The sequence below is a fragment of the Sinocyclocheilus grahami genome, unplaced genomic scaffold (genome assembly GCF_001515645.1).
Source record: "Sinocyclocheilus grahami isolate Dianchi unplaced genomic scaffold, SAMN03320097.WGS_v1.1 scaffold1149.1, whole genome shotgun sequence".
Taxonomy (NCBI): Eukaryota; Metazoa; Chordata; class Actinopteri; order Cypriniformes; family Cyprinidae; genus Sinocyclocheilus; species Sinocyclocheilus grahami.
The window spans coordinates 313,005-323,072 of NW_015506328.1; the positions used below are offsets into that span (position 1 = coordinate 313,005).

General features: G+C 37.7%; 1 pseudogene; it reads right to left on the reverse strand.

The window, feature by feature from the left end:
• The window catches only part of LOC107567341 (ryanodine receptor 3-like), a 151,036-nt pseudogene that overhangs the window by 9,459 nt on the left and 131,509 nt on the right, over nucleotides 1-10,068 (reverse strand).

A 10,068-nucleotide genomic window follows, 5' to 3' on the forward strand; every position in this document is an offset into this window, starting at 1 on the left:
GGGAAGGTATCCAAATCACACCAACTGGCCACTGGGGTTCCTCAGGGTTCAGTTCTTGGACCGCTCCTCTTCTCCGTTTACACCACATCACTGGGACCCATCGTAGTTTTCATTCATTTTATTTCATTTTAAATAACATTTTAAAGGTCCCATGGCATGAAAATTTCACTTTATGAGGTTTTTTAACATTAATATGAGTTCCCCTAGCCTGCCTATGGTCCCCCAGTGGCTAGAAATGGCGATAGGTGTAAACCGAGCCCTAAGTATCCTGCTTTGCCTTTGAGAAAATGAAAGCTCAGATGGCCCAATCTGGAATCTTCCCTTTATGTCGTCATACGGGGAAAGGTTACCTCCCCTTTCTCTGCTTTGCCCGCCCAGAGAATTTGGCCCGCCCATGAGAAAATGAGCTACTACCGTGCGAGGCGAGCGCAATATTTTTTTTTCCTCGAGAGACATCATGGCTTGCAAACGAGTGAAGCATGGCAGTTGCCCCGCCTCTCTCCTCCTCATTAGCATTTAAAGCTACAGACACAGAAATGGCACGTCCTAAGGAAAGCTCATTGTGGGACTGGCTCGTAGTGGCTGAAATTTTGCACCAAGGCTGAAATCGGGAAAGAGACTTCAGATACAGTACTAGGGACCACTTAGGCCTATATAAAAGCATCTAAAAAGCAGCATGCCATGGGACCTTTAAATAACATTTTAGTTATTTTAGTACTTCAAATTAAACTTTTTTTTGAGAAGTAATGAAAATCTTTTTTAATGGTTTTAATTTTAGCTTTAGTAAACTATAATCACTCTGCATGACACGCATTAAAGCCCAGTATATAAACGGACACACATATATCCTGCGGTACCTTGTATGATGGCCAGCAGGATCACAATGACGAAGAAGAAGAAGGTGATGTCGAACAGGATCCGGTAGAGCTCGTACGGGTCGCCTGCAGGGTCCTCGATCTCATCACCGATCCCGCCGCCAGCTCGGACACACACATACATGTGGAAAAGAAAACACTGACACACACACACACACACACACACACACACACACACACACAAGTGAACACACACACTCACAGTTTCTCTGTGATTCTATTATATGTAGGGCTGTCAAGTAATTAAGATTTTTTAATATAATTAATTATATGATGTCAATTGCACATCAGTTTGGTCTGAGAAATTCCCCTCAAAAGATCATTTAAAGTCATTATTGTGTTAAATGAGAAAAGCATTGAAAAGACGTTACAAAAAAGTGCCAGTAGGTGGCAGCAAGTCACTGTCTTAATGAGGGAGTCATTGAATCTTTCATTCAACCTATTCGTTCAAATGGCTGATTCATTCAGAAATGAATCAAGTGACTGCCTTTATGAATGAGTCACTGAATCATTTGTTCAAAATCGTGGATTCATTTTGTAACGATTCATCGCCGTGTGTTGATCAGACTCATCAGTTCTGCTGTGACTTTAAATGCACCTATTTTCATTTGTGAAACTGAGCAAAATAGGCCACATTGAAGTTTGAGAATTAACACAATATGAACTTCTTGATTATTGAACTGTTGTATAAATCAATGGTGCAGATATTGGGGAGAAACAGCGCTCTTGCTGGTGTGATATTTCTGAACTATATCATATGATATAAATATAAGAGGGTGATTTATTTTTTGCCTCATATTTTGAATTTTAGGCTCATATCACTGCATTCTAATAGACTCCACACGCAGTCAGCCGTCCTGCATCATGATCATCAGACACTGCATCAGTGGAAGATGATGGACAGGTCTGGACGGGCGGCTGCGTTAAATGCCTTAATCATATTAACAGCCCTAACTATATGGCACGAATCCGTCACTCACCGTCATCATGTCATCACACTTCATATCGGGCTCATCCTCGTCTGCGCTCTTGTTGTAGAACTTGCGGAAGAAGTTGAACGCTACGACGGTGTAGAGATACACGACCACAGCGAGCAGCCCGACTGTCAGCACCGCACAGAGACACGCACAGAGACACGCACAGAGACACGCACAGAGACACGCACAGAGACACGCACAGAGACACGCACAGAGACACGCACAGAGACACGCACAGAGACACGCACAGAGACACGCACAGAGACACGCACACACACACACACACACACACACACACAGTTTAACATGAATACGGTTCAAAAGATCAAAATAAAGAAGAAAAACTAACCCCCGAGCCACAACGTTTGGAGTCAAACCTGTTTGCCGTTGTGTGTGACGGAGGACAGGATGGTCCTCAGCGTTTTGAAGCCCATGGCGATGTCCAGCAGGTGAGCGGCGAAGAAGAAATTATTATAATGTCCCAGAATGGACATGGTGGTGTACCAGACCAGATACAGGAACGACTGCAACGACAGAACAAGAAGAAACTGATGCCATATCAGCAATCATGCAATCATTAAAGGAGTAGGGCATCCGAAAATGCTCAGCAATGGATGCTCTGCAGTGAATGGGTGCCGTCAGAATGAGAGTCCAAACAGCTGATAAAAACATCACAATAATCCACAAGTAATCCTCACCACTCCAGTCCATCAGTTAACATCTGGAGAAGACAAAAGCTGAATTCTGGTCTGAATCAGGAGAGAAATCTGCACAGATCAAGCACCGTTTAAACAGTGCAAAACAGATTTGTCTTCTCCAGATGTTCACTGATGGACTGGAGTGCTGAGGATTACTTGTGGATTATTGTGATGTTTTTATCAGCTGTTTGGACTCTCATTCTGACGGCACCCATTCACTTGCAGTGAGACACTGATGCAATGCTGCATTTCTCCAAACCTGATGAAGAAACTAACTCATCCTAATCTCGGATGATCTGAGGATGAGCACATTTAAAAAAAATGTTAATTTTCAGCGGAACTATTCCTGTATTCTCGTGAAACAGTAATCACACTCACGTTATCAGTGAACACGACGCCCATCTTCCACACGTGATACTTGGTGTCAATGGAGCTCAACCTGAAGAACAGTCAGAGTCACTCTTACAGGTCTGAGAGAAGATGAATGAACAGCAGCAATCAAACGACTTCTACAGTGGTTCTCAATCAGGTCCTGGGGCTCAGCAAACCCCCAAGTGCCTTAAAATGATTTAAAATAAGACGTAAAAGCTTAAATATGTATTAATTATTTTAATTCAATCAGCTCAAAAAAAATTCCTTTTTATTTAGGAACTATGGAAAATGTAAAAGTGGGATATAAAATAAAATAACAACATAACATAACAAATTAATTTTGTCATGGAAATTTCTATTATAAATATAAATTTGCTTATTGCAAGTAAAAAAAAATTATATATATATATACATATAAATTTACTTATTGTAAGTTAAAAAAATATAGATTTGCTTATAAGTAAAAAAATAAAAAAATAATATATATATATATATTTTTTTGTAATCATTATCAACTCAAAAACTCATGTAAAGTATTTTGTCAAAAAGAGTAGAACATTCAGATCTTGAAATTTCTGGAATCACATAATTATGCATATAATTATTTTCATCTATTAACAGTCCAAGCTTCAGTAAATAAAGCAGCTTTGTCATCCTGACTGCTGGTTATAGTCTCTATGAAGAGGTCTGGAGTCAAAAAGACTGAGATGCTATGATTATTATGACTGAGAACGAACAGCAGATTTGTTAATATGACAGATTATGTAAGCGATGCAATCACTCAAACATGCATCATCTGAATGCTTCCTAAAGAGTGAGTGATGTGGTTCCTGACCAGGACAGCAGCGAGGCGTCTTTAATGACCGTCTCTTCGGTGGGATTGAAGTCTAAAGCACTTTTATCCAAACCCAGCAGCTCTGCGATCCGCTCGGCTCCGTAAAGATCTCCATACTTATTAATAACCTGCAGCGCAAACACAACCTCATCAATATGACGACACGCTCGCATGAATCATCTGAAGCACTCCAGATTTAAAAACCTTAAAATACTGTACACTTCTTTTTCTTTATGCATAATAATAATACAAGTTTACTTATGTAGAGAGAGACAGATTTATTTATTTATTGTTCGACGTTCATATTCTCAACCCTTCACACTTACCTTCCGTTTGACAAATTTGTCCCAGTAGTTGTTTGGAAAAGACCTGCGTAAGACACAGAAACCGTGTTTAAATCTTCATAGACACTGTCACAAATCAGACCATGCTAATGTCACGAGGATCAATTTCACATAAGGATGCACTGAATGAATCAAAGACAGACTCACGGCGTGTTGATGACGAGTCTGTCCCACTGGCCTTTAATATCATCATCAGACGGCTGCTCGGTGATGTAGAGCCCGTCGAACTCCAGCTTGCGCGCGATCTCCTTCTCACGCTTGAACACCACCAGCGGCACCTGAGCGGTGCAGAAGAGAGGTTTAGCTGCGCTGATGAACACTTCACAAACACATCTCTCATGTGTGATCCGCACCTTCAGATAGTAATATCCCAGCACACAGAGGAAGGAGATGACGGTGTGCATGACGGCGAGGAAGCGCAGGGTCGGAGCCATGTAACCCGTGCTCTCCTGAAGAACAAAATACTCCAGTACACCTTCATCCTCCTCCTCTTCCTCTCGCCGCGTCCACGGGTCCAGATCATCAGAGTCCTCACCGGTCACCTGCACACACACACACACACACACACACAGTGATAGACAGGAGCACATGTTTGTTTTATGATATATACAGCATAGGGAAAGAAAAAAATGTACTACAAAAAAAAAAAAGAATTAATTAAAATGTGGGCTCATGTTTTTTTTTCTTCTTAATTTATGATTTCTAATATTTAGAATTTTTTTGATACAGGGTGGAAAAAGAAAAACAATTACTAAATAACAATAAAGAAAACTCCAATTCAATCAAATCAACAAATGTGATCATGTTTTTTTTTTTTATTTATGATTTATAATTTTTTGATACACACAGGGTGGGAAGAGAAAAAAAATACTAAATATTAATAAAAAACAGACAAAAGGGAGATAATAAATATATAAATAAAAATGTGAAAAATATATATATTTTTAAATGTATGATTTATTTATAATATTTTGATACATACAGGTTTGGGAAAAAAAGAAAAAAAGACTAAATAATAATAATAATAATAAAAAAACAGTCAAAAGGGAGATAATAAATATATAAATAAAAATGTGAAAAATATATATATTTTTAAATGTATGATTTATTTATAATATTTTGATACATACAGGTTTGGGAAAAAAAGAAAAAAAGACTAAATAATAATAATAATAATAAAAAAACAGTCAAAAGGGAGATAATAAATACATAAATAAAAGTGTGAATTTTATTATTTTATTTATGATTTATTTATGATTTTTTTATACATACAATAGTAAAAAAATAACAATTCAGACAAAAGGGAAGTAATGATAAAGAAATAATTTAAATGAATAAAAATGAATTATACACACACACACACACACACACACACACACACACACACACACACACACACACAGTGATAGACAGGAGCACATGTTTGTTTTATGATATATACAGCATAGGGAAAGAAAAAAATGTACTACAAAAAAAAAAAAGAATTAATTAAAATGTGGGCTCATGTTTTTTTTTCTTCTTAATTTATGATTTCTAATATTTAGAATTTTTTTGATACAGGGTGGAAAAAGAAAAACAATTACTAAATAACAATAAAGAAAACTCCAATTCAATCAAATCAACAAATGTGATCATGTTTTTTATTTTATTTATGATTTATAATTTTTTGATACACACAGGGTGGGAAGAGAAAAAAAATACTAAATATTAATAAAAAACAGACAAAAGGGAGATAATAAATATATAAATAAAAATGTGAAAAATATATATATTTTTAAATGTATGATTTATTTATAATATTTTGATACATACAGGTTTGGGAAGAAAGAAAAAAATACTAAATAATAATAATAATAAAAAAACAGTCAAAAGGGAGATAATAAATACATAAATAAAAGTGTGAATTTTATTATTTTATTTATGATTTATTTATGATTTTTTTATACATACAATAGTAAAAAAATAACAATTCAGACAAAAGGGAAGTAATGATAAAGAAATAATTTAAATGAATAAAAATGAATTATAGATAAATACATAAATACGTGCAAGCTAATGTTTTTATATATGATATGTATAATTTTTTGATACATACAGGGTAAAAAATTCAGACAAAAGAGATATAGTGACCTAAATAAATAAATATGAGCTCATGTTAGCGAAAGAAAAAAAAATGCACTAAAACAAAACAAAACAAACAAAAAAAATTCAGACAAAAAGAAGGCAATGACAAAAATTAAATAAAAATAATTAATTAAAATGTGGGCTCGTGTTCTTTTTTTTATTTTTATAATTAATATTTAACAAAGGGTGGAAAATAAAAACAATTACCAAATAATAATAATAATAAAAAAAAAACTCCAATCAAATAAACAAATGTGATCTGATGTTTTAATGCAATAATAAAAAATAAAATAACAAAAAAATAAAAATTCTGACAAAAGGGAAGTAATGATAAAGAAATAATAAAAATGTATTATAAATAAATACATAAATACATGTAAGCTCATGTTTTTATTTATATGTATAATTTTTTGATACATACAGAGTTTGTAGAAGAGAAAAAAATAATTAAACAAATTCTGACAAAAGGGATATGATGACAAACAAATAAATAAATATGAGCTCATGTTTTTTTATTTTTATGATTTATACGCTTTTTTTAAACATACAGTGAAAGAAATAATTAGGTAATTAGAGGTAATGATGAATGAATGAATAAACAAACAAATAAATAAATGTGCACATCTTGATTTTTATTTATTACTTATTTATGTTTTGATACATACAGGGTGGGGGAAAAAAACAATAAAAAAAACATCAGACAAAAGGGAGGCAATGATGAAAATAAAGAGGTTTTTAAGGTTCATGAAAGCTCTGCTCACCTTGTAGAAGAGCAGGATGAAGTTGATGGCGAACGCCACAAACAGAGCCAGGAATCGCAGGTTGTAGAAGTTCCTGGCCAGATAATTCTGAAAACACAGACTTATTTTTAGTGTTCGAGTGACGAACGGAAAAACACGTCATTTACACGAGTCACGCGTCAGGAAGGTGAACGAGAACCTGCAAAAACCCTCGGTGACCGAAGCTCCTCATCCAAACGTTCTGAAGCACTGCTGTGTTCAGACAAAACACTCTTCAAATACATTTGAGCCTCTCTTCATGAGAACTGTGTGGAATTACTTGTGAGTTTTTATGTAAGGATATATAAAGTAAGGATCTTTGACGTTCCTCACCAGGGTTTTGGTCTGATGGATGTCCAGACCGGCTAAAAACGCCGCCATGAAGGCCTCGGCCTGCTCCTTCCTCTGACCACGTCTCTTCTTCAGCGGCTTCTTCTCGTCTGACACACTCTCCTCTTTGCCCTTGTCCTGGTCTTTCTTCTCTCCGTCCTCCACGCTGTGGACATGAACACACACACACTACTGTGAGCACAGATCTACGGCAAGCGCTTCACACACACACACACTCACATACACACACACACACAGACACACTCATACAGACACACACACACTCATACAGACACACACTCATACAGACAGACAGACAGACACACACACACACACACACACACACACACAAATACTCATACAACACACAAACACACACCTACAGACACAAACACTAATACAGACACACACATAAACACACATACAGACACACACACACGCAGACACCGACACCGACACCCACCTACAGACACACACACACAGGCACCTACAGACGCACGCATACATACAGACACACACAGACGCCTACAGACGCCTACACCCGCCTACAGGCACAGGCCTACAGACGCCTACCACCGACACCGACACACCGACACACAGACACCTACAGACACACACACACAGGCACCTACAGACGCACGCATACATACAGACACACACAGACGCCTACAGACGCCTACACCCGCCTACAGGCACAGGCCTACAGACGCCTACCACCGACACCGACACACCGACACACAGACACCTACAGACACACACACTCACTCGGCCTTCTCCGACTCAGATTTGGTCTCGGATTCAGCAGACTGCTTACTGGCGGCTTCCTGCACAGAAAACACCAGATTAATCAATAAACAGCATTTTATGTGTATTTTTTAAAAATGCAAATGTGCAACGGTTGTTGAAATGTTTCGTGACCAGCATATTATACTGATTTCTGAAGATCATGTGACACTGAAGACTGGAGTAATGATGCTGAAAATACAGCTTTGATCACAGAAATAAATCGCAGTTTAACAGAGATTCACATAGAAAAGTTATTTTAAATTATAAAAATATATCACTATTTTTACTGTATTTTTGATAAAATAAGAGCAGCCCTAGTGAGCAGAAGAGACTTCTTTCAGAGTCTGATGCTGTGTACACACACCTGAGCTTTCTTCTGATGGACGGCGCTGGCTAAAGACGGAGCATCCACTCCGATCACCTCGGACACGTCTCCCAGCCCCGGCTCCATGCCATGCTTGCCTCCTTCCCTCCTGGGCTGCATGTACATCAGCTCCGTCATCAGGTCCATCTCCGCCTGATCTCCCGCCGCCATGCGCCCGAGCTCCGCCACCGACGACACGTCGCAGTACTCCAGCTTCTCCAGCTCCAGAACGTCTCCGTGGATCCCGAACTGCGTGGGATCCGGCATGTTCCCCAGAATGTCCGTCACCTTCATGTTCTTGGCTCCTTCCACGAGACCGCCGCCGAACAGCGTGGACCACAGGATGTGGAAGAAGCCCCAGACGAGGCTGTAGAGGAAGCGGAACATGCCAGTGAAGATCATCCAGAAGAAGAAGAAGAATCCTCGGATCATCTCCCGGATGCTCATCTTCCTCAGCTTGCGGTACTGTCTCCTCATGCTCCTGAAGGTCAGCAGCTGCCGCAGGTTGGAGAGACTCTTCCTCATGGAGACGCAGGCCAGAGCGAACGCTGAGGAAGACTCCTGTGCACTATCTTCATCGTCCTCGTCTAGATCCACGCTCCGAGCATCATCTTCATCATCATCCTCCTCTTGTCTCTCAGCAGCGTCCGGCTCGGAGATCAGAGACGCCAGCTGCATCTCGAAGATGGTGTCCTCGCAGAAGTTCACGAACAGCTCCATCTTCTCGGATTCTCCACCCTTGTTGACGACATCAAAGATAAACTGCCGCTTGGACTCTTTGACCTGCGGATTAAATTACAATATTCTGTAATATTATTATTCATTTAATGCACTGAAACTATCAGATGAGAATAGATCTTCAACTAAATTGATCTTAATAATGACTCTATTGTAGAGCTTCTCTACAGCTGAAATTGAACTTGGTTTTATAATTGATGAATTTTGCAACATTAACATTTATTGAACTGAACTGAATCAACAATGAACTGAATTGAACTCATTTAATAACTGATGAATTATGCACACTGACAATGTTATTGAACAGAATTGAATGAACACTGAACTCAATTGATCTGAATAACGAAACTATTGTCTCCAGTAGAATTGTTTTATATTTTTCATAATTAAAGAATTTTGCAACATTGACAGTTATTGAACTGAATCAACACTGAACTTGTTTCATAATTAATTACTTTTGCAACATTGAAAGTTATTTAAGTGAATGGAATCAACATTGAACTGAATCAACAATGAACTATATTGAACTTCATAATTGATGACTTTTACAACATTGACACTGTTATCGAACAGAATTGAATCAACATTGAACTGAACTGAATCATTTGATCAATCTGCATTGATCTGAATAATGACTATTGTCTTTTGTAGAGTTGCTTTATAGCTGAATTGAACTTCTTTCATAATTGATGATTTTTTTCAACATTGACAGTTATTTAAGTGAACGGAATCAACATTGAACTGAATCAACAATGAACTGAATTGAACTTCATAATTGATGACTTTTGCAACATTGACACCGTTATCGAACAGAATTGAATCAACATTGAACTGAACCGAATCATT